Genomic DNA, 22,545 nt, shown 5'->3' on the forward strand with positions numbered 1-22,545 from the left:
TAAAGTTTACTCCATTTAGAACATTTAGACAAGCCTGTGAAGTATTGGGAGAAATGGTACTCCATACCGACAGTGACGTTGGTACCAACACTGTTGCCTGTGTGCTTGCTCTCGGGGTTGATAAGGTTAGACCTTGCTTGTATGTATTAAGTGCCGTGAGGCAGCTTTGTTGTGATTTGGCGCTATATAAATAAAATAAATTTAATTACAATTAAATTACATTGGGGTGGGGGGGGGGGTTCATCATGGTGTGGGGCTGTTTTTCAGCGTATGAGACATTCTTGATTAAAATCTACCAGGATGATGAAGATGAAACGAGGGTGGACATTTCAGCAAGGCAGTGGTCCCAAACACAGAGCCAAGGAAATTCAATTGGTTTCAAAGAATGAAGTAAAGCTGCTAGAATGACCCAGCCAATCACCTGACTTAAATCCAATAAAAATCTATGGAAATAACTAACTGTTTATGTGGAAGAATGGACTAAAATCACACCTGAGCAAAGCATGTGGCTAGTTTCTCCATACAGGAGGCGTTTTGAAGCTGTCATTACCAACAAAGGCTTTTATATGAAATATTGAATAAATTTCAGTGTGTCCAATACTTTTTCCCTGTGTCGGTCCATTTTATTACACACAACTTAATTTCTGTAATTGTTTTGATTTCTTTGTATCTGTGGATTACTTGGGCTGCTGCTGGCATCTGATGAAAATTTCATGTCAATAGCACTTATACAAATTTATTTACTGAGAAAAATGGTGACATGTTCAATACTTATTTTACCCGGTGTGTGTGTGTGTATATATATATATATATATATATATATATATATATATATATCTGGTCATATATATATGACCAGATGTCTTCCTTGGTGGTTTGCGTCCAGGTCTCAAGACGGTTCCAGATGCATCGAAGTGAATACTAAACTGAAGATTCAGGCCATGGTCAGTTTTACTGTTCACAATAGTTAGTGCAAGGGAACATCTGAATAATTATTTATTTGGGGAGGTGATAGCCTAGTGGTTAATCGTTGGGTTTTAGAGCAGAGGATCCTCAGTTCAAATCCCAGCGTGACTGGAAAATCACAAGGGACCCTTGGGCAAGGTACTTAATCCCCAAGCTGCTCGCGGTGTGCAGTGAGCATTTTGCATGGCAGCACCCTGGTATTGTGTGTGTGTTTTGTCTCATAATTGCAAAGGGCTTTGAGCATCTGATACACATGGAAAAGCGCTATATAAATACAGTCCATTTGCCATTTTATTCACCATTAGTACTAATAATGTAACTGCTGTATTATAATAATATTTCATATTACCTACTACACTACAATAAGGAGGCAATATGTCATGCTGTCCTGCTATGCAAGGCGCAAAAACAACGAAAGTGAGGTTGTCCTTTATTTGGTTACAGTGCTGAAAGGGAAATTTTCAAGGAACACGGGAAGGCACCACTACAGTAACATTTCCACGCTATGCTGCCTTGCCGCCCTCTAGCGGCGGATCTGTGGCACTGCGGAATGATGTTGAGGGAGCTCGTGGCGGCTCGCGAGCCCTCCCCACACGGCACGCGAACCTGCTGCAAACGCTCGGAGCTGCGCGCTGTAAATGATGTAAAATAAGTTAATGGTATTTTTCGGGAAAACAGATGAATGGCCACTCGCACAGATTGGAGCCGACAAACCGAGCACCGTGTGTGGAAACGTGAAAAGCCAAGCATCGTCTGAAGTGGAGCACGTAGACAATTAAGAGCTGTCTGTCTCACGCGGAACGAAACTCGACGACACTGGATTTTCGTAAAAAGACACGCTCCCCTCTTCTCTTTTTAAAAATATTTATATTTTATAAATGTTATATATTTTAAAGCCGTGTACAGTGGTTTTGTTGGCGTAATAACCGTTGAACATAGCGAGATGGCGCTTAAAACCGATGGGCTGGACCTTATTGAGTAAGCTAGCAGCCATCTGGAGTAAAAGCAGCTCGTTTGTTCCAAGTCATCGCTCGACCGGAGGAGAGATGGTGCATTCAGGTGAGTGTTTGTCCACTGTTGTGTTGGTGGAATTGCAGCAGTCTTGTCCCTTCGTTTTCTATTCTCAAAAACATTATTTTGTGCCAAAACACTTTAGTCGAGTGCATATTTCCAGGCCCTCAACACCAAGTGTTTACCAATTATTTGCTCCATTTGTTAAACGCCTGCACTCTGACCACTTGACCATCAGGATTTAGCATTTTCATTGATGATGTCTTAATCGTCTGTCACACCACTAATTATTTCTTGACCACATTGTATTTTCTTGCCTGACGTTTCTCAAGTCAGCTGATCTTTCAGCTGGCCAGTAGCTGTACTTCACAGCATCAGCCCTACGCATACTGTAGCCTAGAAATATCATACAGATGTCTCATTTTGCTTTTTCAGCCCAGTCAGGTCGGGCTACTCCTTAAAACAGGCTGTGCACAGTGCATGTTTTAGGAAAATGATGTACACCTGTTGGATATTATGAACAGTGTTTGTGTCATATTGAATCCCACAGTGGGAAGCATCCCTGCGCTGATGCTTTTATGACTTTCATAACACAGTAATGCAGTGGGTCCACTGGGAGAGACGGTGTATACAAAACGTGGGAGGGAACTGCCTTTCCTCCTCTCACATCATTCACTTTGTCAGGGCTGCAACAATCGATCATCTGAGAGCAGATTATAGGATCAGCACTACGTCCTTTTTTGTGCAGTATAACTTAAAAAGATTGTTGATGGTTATCAACATTTGGGAAATGGTCCTTGTGTCAGAGAAGAGTTTGTTATGCAAGTTTGTTTATTTATTACAACATCCATTAGCTTCTGTCACAGTGGTTCCAAGGGTTTGACACCAAACACATGATTTTTAATCTGGAAGAAGAAGGGCCTTTATTGTCATTGTACGAGGGCTGTCAATAAAGTAACGGTCCTTTTTATTTTTTTCAAAAACTATATGGATTTCATTCATATGTTTTTACGTCAGACATGCTTGAACCCTCGTGCGCATGCGTGAGTTTTTCCATGCCTGTCGGTGACGTCATTCGCCTGTGAGCACTCCTTGTGGGAGGAGTCGTCCAGCCCCTCGTCGGAATTCCTTTGTCTGAGAAGTTGCTGAGAGACTGGCGTGTTGTTTGATCAAATTTTTTTCTAAACCTGTGAGACACATCGAAGTGGACACGGTTCGAAAAATTAAGCTGGTTTTCAGTGAAAATTTTAACGGCTGATGAGAGATTTTGAGGTGATACCGTCGCTTTAAGGACTTTTCACGGTGCGAGACGTCACGCAGCGCTCTCAGGCGGCGTCATCAGCCTGTTCAAGCTGAAAACCTCCACATTCAGGCTCTATTGATCCAGGACGTCGTGAGAGAACAGAGAAGTTTCAGAAGAAGTCGGTTTCAGCATTTTATCCGGATATTCCACTGTTAAAGGAGATTTTTTTAATGAAAGACGTGCGGACGGGTCCGCGCGTCGGGACGCAGCCGCCGCGACGCTCCGCCACAGGAAAAACACCTCTGTTGAAAGCCTTAGGACAAGTTGGAACATGTCCTGCCTGTTAAACAATTTCTCATATACTCACTCCACTGAAAGCCATCAAAAGCCGCCTGGATTTTACAAATGGTTATCAACACGGAGGTGTTTTTCCTGTGCCGTCGCACCGCGTCGGCTGCGTCTCGACGCGCGGATCCGTCCGCACGTCTTTCATTAAAAAAATCTCCTTTAACAGTGGAATATCCGGATAAAATGCTGAAACCGACTTCTTGCTGAAACTTCTCTGTTCTCTCACGACGTCCTGGATCATAGAGCCTGAAATGTGGAGGTTTTCCAGCTTGAACAGGCTGATGACCGCCGCCCTGAGAGCGCTGCACGACGTCTCGCACCGTGAAAAGTCCTTAAAGCGACAGAATCACCTCAAAATCTCGTATCAGCCGTTAAAATTTTCACTGAAAACCAGCTTAATTTTTCGAACCGTGTCCACTTCGATGTGTCTCACAGGTTTAGAAAAAATTTTGATCAAACAACGCGCCAGTCTCTCAGCAACTTGTCAGACAAAGGAATTCCGACAGGGGCTGGATGACTCCTCCCACAAGGAGTGCTCACAGGCGAATGACGTCACCGACAGGCGTGGAAAAACTCACGCATGCGCACGAGGGTTCAAGCATGTCTGACGTAAAACTATGAATGAAATCCATATAGTTTTTGAAAAAAATAAAAGGACCGTTACTTGTATTGACAGCCCGCGTATATTCATACATATTCATACTAATTACAGTTAGACAACAATCTAACCACTAGGAGCAGTGGGCAGTCCACTCTGGTGCCCCGGGGACCAACTCCAGATGTAGAGACTCTTCCTTGGTCAAGGGCAAAGAAAGGAGCAGACCCCGAAATAACATTTTTTTTGATTGTGGGAGGAAACCCACACAGGCACGGGGAGGAACATGCAAACTCCACACAGAAAGGGAGTATGTACACTTCAGTCCATAGATTTGGGGGTATATACAGCATGCTGTCTGAATCTGACTCTCACAAATTTTAAAGAAGCCAGTTCAGTATCTCCGTCTGCATGGGTGCATGCTGGGCCTTGTCAAAGTTTCACAGCTATTCAAAATACACTATAAGCATATACAGCATATAAATATTGACATTTTTGAGCGCTGGAAAGTCAACATTTTGAAAGAAAAAAAAACAGGGCTACAAAAATAGGTGAGAAGTGGAAAGAAAGAACTTGTGGCTGTATGTATATGCACTCATACTACAAATGCCCCCGTAGTACTAACTAAAGAAGACAAATGGGAGGCTTATGAAATTCTGAATTCTTTGAAGATTACATGTGGGGTGCTTCAGGGTTCAGTCCTTGGGTCATTGCTGTTTCTTTTTTATATTAATGATATATGTTTGATTCCAAGTCTGCAAGTTGTATTTTATTTGCTGATAATACGACTGTGTTTTGGTAGTGGGGATCATTTGGGACAGCTCTTGGACACGATGGAGAATGAATTACAGAAATTTAAACAATGGTTGGATTCAAACAAATTTTGGTAAAAATAATTGTATCATATTTGGGAATATAAGTCCAGGAACTTAAGCAGAAATGTATTATTACATAATATTGAAATTGTAACAGATTCAAAATTTCTTGGTGTTTATATTGATGATAACTTAAGGTAGAAAACACATATTAATTATGTTAATCTAAAATGTCAAAAGCCATTGCAATTCTGCATAAAACACAAGATTTCCTCTCCCAACTTTCATTAACCATTTTGTATCATACATTACTTGTTCCATATATGACATACTGTGTTGAGGTTTGGGAAATACATATAGAACTAATACTAATCCAATATTTCTGTTGCAAAGAAAGCTATAAGAATGATCAGTAATAAACAGTATTGTGAGCCAACGAATCCAATTTGAGAGGAACATTATTATTTGAGAAATTAAAGAACCAAACTGCTGTAAAAAGTAATTGTGTTTCCCTTAAAAGTGTTAATATTTGGAATAACTGTCCTGATAATATTAAATTATTTGGTAACTTAGTTGGCTTTAAAAGGCTTTACAAAAATAATATATTTACCCGTTATAGTTTGAAGAATTAGTTTTACCAATTTTGTCATTATGCTTGGGATTGTGCATTATTGCTTGTTTGGTGGTGCTTTGAAATTTTAGTGCATTGTTTAAGTTATATTGTTTGTGCACATTTCTTTTGTATTGTTGTTATGAGCATATATATTTATATATGTATCCATTCTTTATTTTTTATGGTATAAGGGGTGGGTATTTACAAGCTTTGCTTCTGCCTTCACCCTTTCGGCCACATGGGTTCACTGTACGTTGTTCTTTTTATGATTTTTGTTTTTGTATTTGTTGTTGTTCATCTGTCTGCTGAGTAAATAAATTCATTCATTCATTCTATGAAGAAGTGATGGTTGTCAGTTGACAATTCCCCATCTGTTACAACTGTCAGAAGTTTGGTAAAACAAGATACCAGCAACAAGCAAGTGTTCCTTTTCACTGAATATAGATACTAATAGGGCTGAAACGATTCATCGAGTAATTCGAATAATTCGATTACAAAAAGTGTTTGAGGCAAATTCTTTGCTCTGAGGCTTCATTTAAAGCTGTAGTACATACGCCAGACCTGTATGTGGTGCTGTAACGCTCCCACGAAAAAATACAGACGAAGACCATAGAGCTAATCAATGTAGCAGGCGATGCTACAACTTTGCAAAGCCACACGCTGGGTAAAATAAAGCCTTTTAAGAGAAAGGATTGTCTGAAATGGACTTATTGTGCATTTAAAGTGAAGCAGTGTGTTTGTATATATTTTTAAAAAAAACGCATTTTGCTTCACTAGCCTTTCTCCACCTTCGCAAGATGAAGTGAAAGAATGCGCACTTTAAATGCGTCATTTTTAATGATTAAAAAAAGCTTTAATTCAGATTTGGTAAGAGTTTTTAATTAACAGGCAGCTTTTGTGGAAATGCTGCAATCCACAGCCGTTTTTCAAAGGCTGTGTTATTTGCCAAGTATCCACAGAAAACAAAGTATTTGACTTTGGTTTGAGTTACACCCTGTACGGCATGTATAAATATACACTAAACACTGAATAAATCACAGTAATAAAAAATGCAAATGAAATATGCAATAAGAAGGAAAAAAAAGAATGCACACTGAAGATTTCACAGACTCCCTGGGCTTATGGTTTGGCAAAGCTCTAAAACTCTTAATATGAAAAAATTTATAACCCGGCAAAACAGAGAGAGGGAACACCCTAAACTTAAAAATCTGCATGATGGCACAGAAACATTGTGCTACTGCTTTAGGGAGAGCCCTGCCACTACTGATATTGTTTAAAAACACAAAGGTACTTTTTATCCGATTAATCGATAAAATAATCGATAGAATATTCGATTCCAAAAATATTCGATAGCTGCAGCCCTAGATACTAATGAGTATCTCGCATGGAAAGATGAACAAAACTTGAATGGATATTGAACAGAGAACACAGACAGAGACCTGTCCATTTCTAGGTTTTTATACAGACTGAGACCTGTCCATTTCTAGGTTTTATATATAGATTCTGTATTCTGTGTACTGGTATTATATACCATGTATAAATATATAATAATCAATCAATCAATTTTTTATATAGCGCCAAATCACAACAAACAGTTGCCCCAAGGCGCTTTATATTGTAAGGCAAGGCCATACAATAATTATGTAAAACCCCAACGGTCAAAACGACCCCCTGTGAGCAAGCACTTGGCTACAGTGGGAAGGAAAAACTCCCTTTTAACAGGAAGAAACCTCCAGCAGAACCAGGCTCAGGGAGGGGCAGTCTTCTGCTGGGACTGGTTGGGGCTGAGGGAGAGAACCAGGAAAAAGACATGCTGTGGAGGGGAGCAGAGATCGATCACTAATGATTAAATGCAGAGTGGTGCATATAGAGCAAAAAGAGAAAGAAACAGTGCATCATGGGAACCCCCCAGCAGTCTACATCTATAGCAGCATAACTAAGGGATGGTTCAGGGTCACCTGATCCAGCCCTAACTATAAGCTTTAGCAAAAGGAAAGTTTTAAGCCTAATCTTAAAAGTAGAGAGGGTGTCTGTCTCCCTGATCTGAATTGGGAGCTGGTTCCACAGGAGAGGAGCCTGAAAGCTGAATGCTGTGCCTCCCATTCTACTCTTACAAACCCTAGGAACTACAAGTAAGCCTGCAGTCTGAGAGCGAAGGGCTCTATTGGGGTGATATGGTACTACGAGGTCCCTAAGATAAGATGGGACCTGATTATTCAAAACCTTATAAGTAAGAAGAAGAATTTTAAATTCTATTCTAGAATTAACAGGAAGCCAATGAAGAGAGGCCAATATGGGTGAGATATGCTCTCTCCTTCTAGTCCCCGTCAGTACTCTAGCTGCAGCATTTTGAATTAACTGAAGGCTTTTAAGGGAACTTTTAGGACAACCTGATAATAATGAATTACAATAGTCCAGCCTAGAGGAAACAAATGCATGAATTAGTTTTTCAGCATCACTCTGAGACAAGACCTTTCTGATTTTAGAGATATTGCGTAAATGCAAAAAAGCAGTCCTACATATTTGTTTAAATGTGCTTTGAATGACATATCCTGATCAAAAATGACTCCAAGATTTCTCACAGTATTACTAGAGGTCAGGGTAATGCCATCCAGAGTAAGGATCTGGTTAGACACCATGTTTCTAAGATTTGTGGGGCCAAGTACAATAACTTCAGTTTTATCTGAGTTTAAAAGCAGGAAATTAGAGGTCATCCATGTCTTTATGTCTGTAAGACAATCCTGCAGTTTAGCTAATTGGTGTGTCCCCTCTGGCTTCATGGATAGATAAAGCTGGGTATCATCTGCGTAACAATGAAAATTTAAGCAATACCGTCTAATAATACTGCCTAAGGGAAGCATGTATAAAGTGAATAAAATTGGTCCTAGCACAGAACCTTGTGGAACTCCATAATTAACTTTAGTCTGTGAAGAAGATTCCCCATTTACATGAACAAATTGTAATCTATTAGACAAATATGATTCAAACCACCGCGGCGCAGTGCCTTTAATACCTATGGCATGCTCTAATCTCTGTAATAAAATTTTATGGTCAACAGTATCAAAAGCAGCACTGAGGTCTAACAGAACAAGCACAGAGATGAGTCCACTGTCCGAGGCCATAAGAAGATCATTTGTAACCTTCACTAATGCTGTTTCTGTACTATGATGAATTCTAAAACCTGACTGAAACTCTTCAAATAGACCATTCCTCTGCAGATGATCAGTTAGCTGTTTTCCAACTACCCTTTCAAGAATTTTTGAGAGAAAAGGAAGGTTGGAGATTGGCCTATAATTAGCTAAGATAGCTGGGTCAAGTGATGGCTTTTTAAGTAATGTTTAATTACTGCCACCTTAAAAGCCTGTGGTACATAGCCAACTAACAAAGATAGATTGATCATATTTAAGATCGAAGCATTAAATAATGGTAGGGCTTCCTTGAGCAGCCTGGTAGGAATGGGGTCTAATAAACATGTTGATGGTTTGGATGAAGTAACTAATGAAAATAACTCAGACAGAACAATCGGAGAGAAAGAGTCTAACAAATACCGGCATCACTGAAAGCAGCCAAAGATAACGATACGTCTTTGGATGGTTATGAGTAATTTTTTCTCTAATAGTTAAATTTTGTTAGCAAGAAAGTCATGAAGTCATTACTAGTTAAAGTTAATGGAATACTCAGCTCAATAGAGCTCTGGACTCTTTGTCAGCCTGGCTACAGTGCTGAAAAGAAACCTGGGTTGTTCTTATTTTCTTCAATTAGTGATGAGTAGAAAGATGTCCTAGCTTTACAGAGGCTTTTTTTATAGAGCAACAGACTCTTTTTCCAGGCTAAGTGAAGATCTTCTAAATTAGTGAGACGCCATTTCCTCTCCAACTTACGGGTTATCTGCTTTAACTACGAGTTTGTGAGTTATACCACGGAGTCAGGCACTTCTGATTTAAAGCTCTCTTTTTTAGAGGAGCTACAGCATCCAAAGTTGTCTTCACTGAGGATGTAAACTATTGACGAGATACTCTATCTCACTTACAGAGTTTAGGTAGCTACTCTGCACTGTGTTGGTATATGGCATTAGAGAACATAAAGAAGGAATCATATCCTTAAACCTAGTTACAGCGCTTTCTGAAAGACTTCTAGTGTAATGAAACTTATTCCCCACTGCTGGGTAGTCCATCAGAGTAAATGTAAATGTTATTAAGAAATGATCAGACAGAAGGGAGTTTTCAGGGAATACTGTTAAGTCTTCTATTTCCATACCATAAGTCAGAACAAGATCTAAGATATGATTAAAGTGGTGGGTGGACTCATTTACTTTTTGAGCAAAGCCAATAGAGTCTAATAATAGATTAAATGCAGTGTTGAGGCTGTCATTCTCAGCATCTGTGTGGATGTTAAAATCGCCCACTATAATATCTTATCTGAGCTAAGCACTAAGTCAGACAAAAGGTCTGAAAATTCACAGAGAAACTCACAGTAACGACCAGGTGGACGATAGATAATAACAAATAAAACTGGCTTTTGGGACTTCCAATTTGGATGGACAAGACTATGAGTCAAGCTTTCAAATGAATTAAAGCTCTGTCTGGGTTTTTGATTAATTAATAAGCTGGAATGGAAGATTGCTGCTAATCCTCGCCCCGGCCCGTGCTACGAGCATTCGACAGTTAGTGTGACTCGGGGGTGTTGACTCATTTAAACTAACATATTCATCCTGCTGTACCAGGTTTCTGTAAGGCAGAATAAATCAATATGTTGATCAATATTATATCATTTACCAACAGGGAAATTTCCTTCAATGTCGCCTGCTCTGGCCCCCGGAAGACAATTGACTATGGTTAATAATGATAATGATAATAATGATAATCAGTATGCTGTACTTCACATTATGACACATTATGAATCATCGGAGCTATGTGGTAGCACTGTAATATAGACAGATCAAACATTTGTCTGGGTTTATTTGGATATACACCGAACAAAAAATATAAATGCAACACTTTTGTTTTTGCTCTCATTTTTCACTAGCTGAACTAAAAGATATGAAACATTTTCTGCATACACTAAAGCCCTATTTCAAATATTGTTCACAAATCTGTTTAAATCTGTGTTGGTAAGCACTACTCCTTTACCAAGCTAATCCATCCCACCTCACAGGTGTGACTTATCAAGATGCTAATTAGGCAGCATGATTATTGCACAGCACAGGTGTGCCTTAGGCTGACCACAATAAAAAGGCGACTCTGAACCTTGCAGTTTTGCTTTATTGGGGGTGTCGGGGGGTCAGAATGCCAGTCAGTATCACCATTTGCCTCACATAGTGCATCTCCTTCGCATAGAGTTGCTCAGGTTGTTCATTGTGGCTATTGAATGTTGGTCCACTCCTTTTCAATGGCTGTGTGAAGTTGATGGAACACACTGTCGTATACACCAATCCAGAGCATCCCAAATATGTTCAGTGGGTGACATGTCCCGTGATTATGCTGGCCATGCAAGAACTGGGATGTTTTCAGCTTCCAGGAATTGTGTACACATCATTGCAACATGGGGCAGTACATTGTCATGCTGCAACATGAGGTGATGGTCGTGGATGAATGGCACAACAGTGGGTCTCGGGATCTTGTCATGGTATCTCTGTGCATTCAAAATGCAATCAATAAGATGCACCTGTGTTTGTTGTCCGTAACATACATAACCTTACCACCACCATGGGCCACTCGATCCACAACGTTGACATCAGCAAACCGCTTACCCACACAACAAGGAATTTTTAAGATTTATAAGGCAGAAAATAAAATCAATATGGCCACCATGCATGTAGTAGCCATGTTGATTTATCAGAGTGGGATGTGAATTTAAAGGGAAATCATAGCAGGATGTGCATAAAAAGGAATCATCCTAAAACCAACCTCAGCACACCCTACAATAATTGACACATGTATTTTTTTACTTATCAAAAGTCAAATTTGACAAACAGCTTTTGAAAGAATATGAATTGACGGAAAATCAGGGTTGGATTTCAGTTTTTTTTTTCTCACCACTTTCATCCCTGACAATGAAAACTGGTATTCATCCGTGACCAGAAAACCTCTCCAACGTGCCAGACACCATTAAATGTGAGCATTTGCCCACTCACGACAGTTACAACGATGAACTGCAGTCACGTTGAGACCCTGATGAGGATGACAAACATGCAGATGAGCTTCCCTGAGACAGTTTCTGACAGTTTGTGCAGAGATTCTTTGGTTCTGAAAACCCATTGTTGCAGGAGCTGTCCAGGTGGCTGGTCTCAGACCATCTTGGAGGTGAACATGCTGGATGTGAAGGCCCTGGACTGGTGTAGATACATGTCATCTGTGGTTGTGATGCCGGTTGGATGTACTGCCAAATTCTCTGTAACTCATTTGGATACGGCTTATGGTAGAGAAATGTACATTCACTTCACGGGCAACAGCTCTGGTGGAAATTCCTGCAGTCAGCATGCCAATTGCACACTCCCTCAAAACATGCAACATCTGTGGCATTGTGCTGTGTGATAAAACTGAACATTTCAGAGTGGCCAGCCTAAGGCGTCTGTGCAATAATCATGTTGTTTAATCAGCATCTTGATATGCCACACCTGTGAGGTGGGATGGATTATCTTGGCAAAAGAGAAGTCCTCACTAACACAGATTTAAACAGATTTGTGAACATTATTGAGAGAAACAGATCTTTTGAGTATGTAGAAAATGTTTTTGGGCCCCTTCACACAGTGCGAATTTGGTTGAATTACACATTAAGTTCGCATGAAACAGGAGTCGTATGCAAACCGTGTAATTTTGTAGCTGCTTCCAATGCCTCGTACACTTGTTGCTACAACTATTTGCGCACACCAGTGGCTGTGCAAGCCCATCAAACCCTCTTGTGGCAGAAACTAGAGAAACTACTTTCAGGGCAAAAGATAATAGATCACATACACAGTCACAGTGACAGTGTGTTGATGATGTTGAATTGGCTTTTTATGTAGTGTGTTTTTTGGGGTGTGGGAGCAAGTCATCAGGATTCTGGCCACATCCTACCTCAGTTAGCAGAGGAATGTTACTCATTATTACTATGGTAGAAAGGTATACGAGGTCTGTCAATAAAGTAACGGCCCTTTTTATTTTTTTCAAAAACTATATGGATTTCATTCATATGTTTTTATGTCAGACATGCTTGAACCCTCGTGCGTATGCGTGAGTTTTTCCACGCCTGTCGGTTACGTCATTTGCCTGTGAGCACGCCTTGGGAAGGAGTGGTCCCGCCCCCTCGTTGGATTTTCATTGTCTGGAAATGGCGGAATGAAAAGGACTTTTTTTCCATCAGAATTTTTTTTTCTGTGTACACACTCGTACACAGAATTAGTGCATTATTCAACATTAAAAGATATATGTTATATTTTAACTTTGTACAAATGACAGAATTGACAGTTATTCTATCAGTATTCATTTTATTTATACACCAAACCATAACTCAGCATTGCTTTATTTTCCAAGACCTCCTCCGCCTCACGGCATCATTGTGATTGAACAGAGAGGTGAGCTTCATAGCGCTTCTCAGCTTGCGTCTGCGCTGGAAGCCATGTAGTCAACAGGAGCTTCCAGGAGTGGGCAGGATACTCAAAGACAGAAGTGCTGACTCATTGTTTGGGTCTGTTGTCGCTTTTGATGCTTCCAAAGTGATCGTGGTGTTAAAACTCAAAATCAGCTTGTTAGTAGTTGCAAGTGTACCAGAGACAATGCTGGAATTTATCGGTTATTTTTAACTTCCGATACATTTTTGGGTGGTTTATCTTTATCAAAGATAACTTTTAAGTTATCTGATTATCTGTTATCGAAGTTAATTTTTTGGTTATCTGTGCCCACCACTGGATTTAAGATGTGGAGGCATTCGCAGTTTGACCCCTGGGGTCAGCTAGAGGTCATTGACCTGTAGGATATGAAATTTCTATGTATTAAATTAGAAATTGATGTGTCTTAGGATCACATAGGATTGTTCACATTTCCATCACATTTAGAACGGCTTTATTTTTTCCCTCTGTCAGTCATTGGGAGGTTTCTGTTTGGCTAATAAGGATGTTGTACACACTGAAAAATCGAGAGAATTCTCGGGTGAAAATTTTTTCGGAAATGCACCTGCTAATGCTCAGAGTGAGAGGAATAAAATGCATTAGCGATCAATAATTATTAGCACGTGTGCAGAGACACTTATAATCATGAGTACTTTTATGTTGTCTTATTAACTGGGACGTTAAAAACGTGAGACATGTCCTTTAATGTGGACATGCTGGCTCTGTGTAACTACACGGACATGACTATCCATTTATGGATAACACTATGACAAATGCCTGTAACGTGCCCAAAGAAAGGTGGACAAAGTCCCTTAAACATGTCCCAGATGTGATAATCAGAACAATAAGACAATGTTTAACAGATAACATTGGTGGCGTCAGCTGTAATCCTGTACGCACTATGGGCACATTTTGGTCACAGCTTTATTTGTGAAAATCATTCAGTATTACAGCAGTAAAAAGAGCTTGTATGACACTACATTTAATGTCTTGAATCAACGTGCATCGCACAAATAATAGCTGTGTTTGGGGTGGAAAGCCTTCCATCAACAAGTGTTGTCAGGCAGCTCGCCATAATAACACCACGTTCCATTAATTCCTCAAAACATTAAAGTATACTGCTTCAGTCGTCATGAAAAGAAACCACCAACTCAATATTTTTCAAGTGTTTAGAAAAAGTAAAAGGCGCACTATAAGCCACGGAACTTATGGCCAAGGGTGCAGTTCTTTACTTTGGTTTTTGGGCGGGTTGCCAGATCTGCCTTATATAAACTCTCCTGTTAGGAGGCAAGCCAGATTGAGCTGTTCCATCCTGTTTTTAGGACTTTATTGGATCATGGGCAATCATAGTACAACAGCGCCCTGTGAAATAAGCTGCAGGAGGAGAGCAGCTCCTCATATGTGTTTTGGATGAATAGGCACTTAACGCACCCTATGCCGACAGCAGAGGTTGAAGTTCACGCGTAGTCATCTGAGATTTACTCACTACTGAGCATGCACACTAAGAAAGTACAGTCTATTCAGAGAAATGGTGACTAATGAAATGTACGTTGGTTTTTGTGCAATAATTTTGTTTCTGTGTGCAAAGTAAAATAATGTAAGCATCCAAAATAAAATTAGGGTGTTTAGAAATACTGTGTTGAAAATTCCTTTCTGTGTTAAAAAAGCACTTGGGAAAATTTTGAAGAAAACATTAAATTTCATAGGGTGGCTAATCATTTTGTCTTCATCTGTAATGAGGAGATAAGTGATTGATGTCGTAATTGTAACTCAGAACAACTGTGAGGTGCACTAGATGGCAGGACCACAAACACACACAGAAACAGATTAACAGAGAGAGTGAAACATCAAATGACAAAGAATCCTCAGTGACTACAACCCCTGGCAAAAATTATGGAATCACCAGCCTTGGAGGATGTTCATTCAGTTGTTTAATTTTGTAGAAAAAAAGCAGATCACAGACATGACACAAAACTAAAGTCATTTCAAATGGCAACTTTCTGGCTTTAAGAAACACTTTAAGAAATCAAGAAAAAAAATTGTGGCAGTCAGTAACGGTTACTATTTTAGACCCAGCAGAGGGAAAAAAATATGGACTCACTCAATTCTGAGGAATAAATTATGGAATCACCCTGTAAATTTTCATCCCCAAAACTAACACCTGCATCAAATCAGATCTGCTCGTTAGTCTGCATCTAAAAAGAAGTGATCACACCTTGGAGAGCTGTTGCACCAAGTGGACTGACATGAATCATGGCTCCAACACGAGAGATGTCAATTGAAACAAAGGAGAGGATTATCAAACTCTTAAAAGAGGGTAAATCATCACACAATGTTGCAAAAGATGTTGGTTGTTCACAGTCAGCTGTGTCTAAACTCTGGACCAAATACAAACAACATGGGAAGGTTGTTAAAGGCAAACATACTGGTAGACCAAGGAAGACATCAAAGCGTCAAGACAGAAAACTTAAAGCAATATGTCTCAAAAAACGAAAATGCACAACAAAACAAATGAGGAACGAATGGGAAGAAACTGGAGTCAACGTCTGTGACCGAACTGTAAGAAACTGCCTAAAGGAAATGGGATTTACATACAGAAAAGCTAAACGAAAGCCATCAACACCTAAACAGAAAAAAACAAGGTTACAATGGGCTAAGGAAAAGCAATCGTGGACTGTGGATGACTGGATGAAAGTCATATTCAGTGATGAATCTCGACTCTGCATTGGGCAAGGTGATGATGCTGGAACTTTTGTTTGGTGCCGTTCCAATGAGATTTATAAAGATGACTGCCTGAATAGAACATGTAAATTTCAACAGTCATTGATGATATGGGGCTGCATGTCAGGTAAAGGCACTGGGGAGATGGCTGTCATTACATCATCAATAAATGAACACGTTTACGTTGATATTTTGGACACTTTTCTTATCCCATCAATTGAAAGGATGTTTGGGGATGATGAAATCATTTTTCAAGATGATAATGCATCTTGCCATAGAGCAAAAACTGTGAAAACATTCCTTGCAAAAAGACACATAGGGTCAATGTCATGGCCTGCAAATAGTCCGGATCTTAATCCAATTGAAAATCTTTGGTGGAAGTTGAAGAAAATGGTCCATGACAAGGCTCCAACCTGCAAAGCTGATCTGGCAACAGCAATCAGAGAAAGTTGGAGCCAGATTGATGAAGAGTACTGTTTGTCACTCATTAAGTCCATGCCTCAGAGACTGCAAGCTGTTATAAAAGCCAGAGGTGGTGCAACAAAATACTAGTGATGTGTTGGAAACATTCTTTTGTTTTTCATGATTCCATAATTTTTTCCTCAGAATTGAGTGATTCCATATTTTTTTCCCTCTGCTTGGTCTAAAAAAGTAACCCTTACTGACTGCCACAATTTTCTTTTCCTGATTTTTTATAGTGTTTCTTAAAGCCAGAAAGTTGCCATTTGAAATGACTTTAGTTTTGTGTCATGTCTGTGATCTGCTTTTTTCTATAAAATTAAACAACTGAATGAACATCCTCCGAGGCCGGTGATTCCATAATTTTTGCCAGGGGTTGTATAATGTAAGGCATAACATAAATAAAATACCAACCACAAGATTAGTGAAGAGAAAGTAAAGCAGAACTCAAAAATTGCTCAAGTATAAAAGAATGGAACAGTGACCATGGCAACAACAACAATTAACAGACAGAAGACAAGGACAATGACAAGGCGAGGACAACCGGTGATCATGATACTCCTAATACAGTACACTGTAAACCAAATTAAGTAACAAATAATAAATCCATCTTTTTAAATTCATAGTTTATAAATATAAATACATAGTTTTTCCTTACCACTGTTTCATATGTACTTGCTCAGGTGGGTTGCTAAGGTTAGACCTTTGTGAAGCGCCTTGGGATGACATGTTTTGATTTAGCACTATAAAAATAAACTGAATTGAATGAAATACCTTGCGATACAACCGCATCCCCACTAGGAAGGGGTATCGAAAACCAGCTGCTGTGAAGAATCCATAAGAAATGATTCGATCCACCGATTTCAACAGCCTTTTTGCTTAAGGATTTCCTTATTGGTTCTTTAGTTCACATTACACTGGAGCTAGCAGGTGGTCAGAGACACCTCTGACCACTCACCATGACAAAAACACGTTTGTTTTGTTTTAGTCCGGTGGGCTACCCAAACTGACAACAAATATGAGTAAATTAAATGCAACCCCAATTTCAATGAAGTTGGGACGTTGTGTAAAATGTAAATAAAAACAATGCAGTGATTTGCAAATCCTCTTCAACCTGTATTCAATTGAATACACCACAAAGGCAAGATATTTAATGTTCTAACTGATAAACTTTATTATTTTGTGCAAATATTTGCTCATTTTGAAGTGGATGCCTGCAACACGTTTCAAAAAAGCTGGGACAGTGGTATGTTTACCACTGTGTTAATCACCTTTCCTTCTAACAACGCTCAGTAAGCGTTTGGGAACTGAGGACACCAAATGTTGAAGCTTTGTAGGTGGAATTCTTTCCCATTCTTGCTTGATGTACAACTTCAGTTCAACAGTGCGGGGTCTCCGTTGTCATATTTTGGGCTTCATAATGCACCACACATTTTCAATGGGTGACAGGTCTGGACTAGGGATGGGTATTGATAAGATTTTATCGATATCGATGCCATTATCGATTCTGCTTATCGATCCGATTCCTTATCAATTCCCTGATCGATACCTCTTGTGAATTTTGTACTAAAAGTTGGATTGTTCATGTCAAATCAGCAGTGATGCACTAAAATGTAAGTCCCTTTTAAATTAATATAATATCGAATGACAAGGATCTATTTTAGCCGTTATATAAAACAAATAATGAATGTTTCAATGGAATGAATATTTAATTCGGTGAAATATTTCTACCATTGAACTCATAAACATTCATTATTTGTATATTATTTAATAGAGCCCGACCGATATATCGGCCGGCCGATATTATCGGCCGATATAAGCCCTTTTCAAAGTACTCACTATCGGCCGAAATTTTACCGAAAGAACGCAGATAATTTCTCATAAACAGAACAATTACTGAAATAATGTTTGTGTCAGCAATGTAAAATGTTGTCCATTTGTCCAGAAGATAGAGCTCTGACTCCATTCAACTGAGAGCTGCTTACATCCCTGCTTAAATGTGTTCATCACCGGCCTCCGTAGTTCGCCGTCACACTGCACTGATCAGCTGACAAAAGCATACTAGTAAGTTTATAAGGATCTATATCCTTATCCTGAACCTATATCTAAGTTGCAGCAATAAGAGGTACAAGATCAGATGTATTTCACAACTCTTTTTAAGGATATGTATTTGCTAATTTCACAAAGGTTTAATTCTTGATTGCATTTTTTGAACTTGAAAATTCTTCTCTGTTATAAAGTTAATCAATATGAGGACAAAGCTTCAGCTTTTAGCTCGTACCTTTTTTGTTAAGGGTCCAAAAAAGAACATTTTATTCATTTAAAAAAATATATATATATCAGCTGATGTATCGGCTATCGGCAAATCAGCCGATTTATCGATTATCAGCATTTTTTTCATCCAAATATCGTTATCAGCATTGGCCTCAAAAAATCCATATCGGTCGGGCTCTATTATTTAACCAAGCTAGACCCACTGAGATCAAGATATCTTTTACAAGGGAGACCTAGACAACTATAAAGTTTCCATTTCACCTACCCCTCTGATCCTGTGTCTAAAATATTTCCAACAGAAACTTCTTACAGGCCTATTCTTCTAAATTCTGAGAGAAGCTCTTGCCTTTCTCTGGAATGTTTATTACAATACAAGAGGACATCCCTAATCACCAAAAAATGTCCTAAATAAGATCTTGCCAACTACTGGATGAACCTGTCCTAGAAATCTAGCATCCAGTGACCATGTACGGCTTTTATTTAGTTTTATTTGTGTCCAGAGATCAAGGATCCAGTGACCAATTTCATATTTATTATTATATTATAAAATGTTGTTGACATAGAAAAAATTCCTTCACAAACCTCCTTCACAAGAGGTATTGATAAGGAAATCGATAAAGAATAGGATTGATAAGCAGAATTGATAATGGCATCGATATCAATAAAATCCTATCAGTACCCATCCCTAATCCCCACTGATTTTACTTCACCTAACGTGGCACACAGCAATCACGGCGAATATCGTCCTACTGTCTAATGCTGATTTGGGCTTTACAGAGCATCATAATTTTTGATATTTCAAAGTTCCACATGACGGTCATTAAACATTTGGTTGTCATCGTCACCTTTGTGTCTTTTGAGTCAATAAGCAGGTAAGCGTAGACATCACTAACAGCTAGCAATACTAATTACTTCAAAGTCCTGTGTCCACACTATAGCTGTCTTTTTGAGCTTGCTAAAAAGATAGATGTTGCTTTCTCTCCAAGTCTTCAAGCTCACACTCTTGCAAAACCAGATAGACCTGCGTGGCTTTCTCATGCACGTGTGAAAACAAAACATGGACATCAAGCATTGTAACCAGTGGGACTGGAAATTCTGACGGGAAAAATTTATGTTGATAAAGCATTGTATTCTGGGTCAATTTTTTTCCTGTATGCAGGAGGGAGAATTGCCGTTGATAGATAGACAAGCAATTTCGACTACTGTAAGTTTAATAACTGCTGTTATAAACAAAATTAATAAACATTGAACATATCCCAAAATATTTAAGCTTAATGTGAACTGGACACACACCAACACACCAGACCACAAAAACAAACAACAACAAAAAAAAACACCTACTACCTACTGGAGCCTGACCCACTTATTGGTTGGCTGACCATATACAGCCATACTTATTCCGGTGTGAAAACTTCTATTTTGCTGAATGAACAATGAAGAAAACACACTTTGGCTGTTGGAAATGGTGTCATTACTTCATTTTTCCTGCAGAGGCCAATTAGGTTGGTATTGTTTACAATGCTATCAAGAATGGCAAGGACCCCCTTCACCCCTTGGCCGTATTAGCTGCAACAGACTTTCAAATGTAATGCTAATGCTGTGTGATGCGACAAAGTAACTGCCAGTCCAAGTGAAGGCAGCGTGACAGTAGCATGATGTAACTTGGTTGGATACTGGTTGTATTCATAGTTACTTATAATAAAGTTCATGATTAAACTGTAAAATATCGGGGAAGGTCCACTAGTCCTAGGGTCCACTGATCCGAGGGTCCACTGGTCCTAACCTCTTTATATTATTTGATAATAAATGTAATACTTTCAAATAGCTAACAAACTAGATCCTGTTTTGTTCAGTTTACAAAAATAAAACCTATGATTCTGTTGACATCCACCATTAATCACCATTAATTGTACTGTTGTCTATAAATCTTTTGAATTGAAAATCAACAAATAATGGTTATTCACCATAATTAAATGGTTTTTTTTATTGTCACATTTTTTTAACATTACTGGACCTACTGTAGTGCAACATGTAGCCTATCATAAATGTAAAAATAACTTCAACATGCTCTCCTTAATACTAGGACTAGTGGACCCTTGAAGTAGTGAACCCTAGGACTAGTGGGAAGTTCCCAAAATATCAAGCCTCAATTACATTCCTTTATAATAAGGGTTTTATAACAAAATGTCAGGAATCATTGCCATTTTTTAATGTATATGTCAATAATTTTTTGCTCTCTAATATCGGTGTCATACTGGTACACAAAAAAATCCACTGTGCTCGGGCTTTACTGCCTACTTTATTTCTGTATTTATGTTACAGGAAACACAATTTTTTTCATAGGCCTAACCTTTATTCCTGATTAATAATTTACTGATTAACCCTTCAACATGCAGCTCAACCATTTGGTAGAGCATATTGATATCTGCTACACTCTACTGGAAAATATGATGCCATTGAAGGTTTAAGGAGCCCTTCTCTCACTTGATTAGAGGGTTCTTTTGGTAAGGAATAGTTCTGAAACTAAAGCGGACAAAACAGGGTGAGATAAGACATATTTTCTGTCACTGAACAGAAGTCTGTATGCTACCTACATGCTTCAATGCTTGACCTGGATTGGACAGAAAACCTCATTGTGTTCTCAGTTTTGAGTCTTGATAATGAGGAGAAAAAATTCACTGTGGGTTTCATTGTAGTGTAAAGCATTGGACATTTTTCATCGCTGAGTTCAGGTACCATAATGCATTCTTACAGTAATATATGTAGGTAATTTTTTTTATTATCATATGTCTGAGATAACAAAACAATAATATTCTATGAAAAAAATATTTTGGACAAATAACAAGGGAAGAATTTAAGAGTAAAAATGAATATTGTGGCCCAAGGGTGGAAATCATATTCTATAATAAAGTTGGGACCTATGGAAAAAATATATAATCATGATTTTTTTCCCACCTATATTGATTAGGGGTGTGCACAATATGGACACAAAATCATATCCTGGTATTTTTTTTGTCTGAACGGTGATTCCCGATTGGTATTTTATACAAGATGGCCTGAATGTCCAGTTTCAACTCAATGCCCACATGTATGATGTCACAAAAACAAAAACAACCTTTTTTCACATTGTCATTATGGGATGTTGTGTGTAGAATTTTGAGGAAAAAATGAGTTTCATCCATTTTGTGATAAGGCTGTGACATAACAAAATGTAGAAAAAGTGAAGCGGAGTGAATACTTTCCGGATGCACTATAAGTCAGCCACTGTACAGTGCATGAATGAAGGCTGATAACATGCGATTTGTGGGCCACATCTGACCCAGCCTCATTTTGTTTGGACATGGTTTACCAGGCTGTCTGCACTAAAATACAATTGTGTCATCAAAATCGTTATATTAGGAGACATTTGTCTCATTGATTTGTCAGTTTTCTCATTAGGTCCGTGAGACACCGGTGTCATTGTCATTTTTCCCCAAAGAACCTTGTGTATTTTTTTTATTGACTATTAATCTTTGCAGGAGTATGGAAGGATTACATAAATAATAAATAATGAGCACATCGCTTAACTTTAGTACCACCATGTTTGAAAAAAATCTAGGGGGAACACTGTGACCTGTTGTGTATTTAAAACAAAGGGCAGCACTACATCCCTGTGTGAAGCAGTAGCACCGACTGACTGTGCTCTCCTCCAGCACTCCTGTGTTATCGAGAGACCCATCGACCTTTCTTTTCAACAGCATAAATTAGAAGTCCATGGGTAATTTTCGTAATAATGGAGTTCAATATTCAGGGCTCTTCCTAGCCATCACAGTGTTGCATATGCCCAGTGAATCCACAAAAAAGAAAATAGAGATTATATGAGCGAAGCGTCGTGCACCGGTGCAAAGTTCACTCATGGTACAGGGTGTCCTAAAC

At 38.9% G+C, this 22,545-nt stretch overlaps 1 protein-coding gene across 4 annotated transcripts in view; it reads left to right on the forward strand.

The window, feature by feature from the left end:
• Positions 1–1,509: 1,509 nt before the first annotated feature.
• The window catches only part of si:dkey-151g10.3 (serine/threonine-protein kinase WNK3), a 285,851-nt gene continuing 264,815 nt past the window's right edge, over positions 1,510–22,545 (forward strand). For all 4 annotated transcript variants that reach the window (XM_034172365.1, XM_034172368.1, XM_034172366.1 and 1 more), the window contains exon 1: positions 1,510–2,025. The gene's annotated coding sequence lies outside the window, so the exon portion shown is untranslated. The remainder of the gene's footprint in view (positions 2,026–22,545) is intronic.

This window comes from Thalassophryne amazonica, chromosome 6 (assembly GCF_902500255.1).
Source record: "Thalassophryne amazonica chromosome 6, fThaAma1.1, whole genome shotgun sequence".
NCBI classification, from domain to species: Eukaryota; Metazoa; Chordata; class Actinopteri; order Batrachoidiformes; family Batrachoididae; genus Thalassophryne; species Thalassophryne amazonica.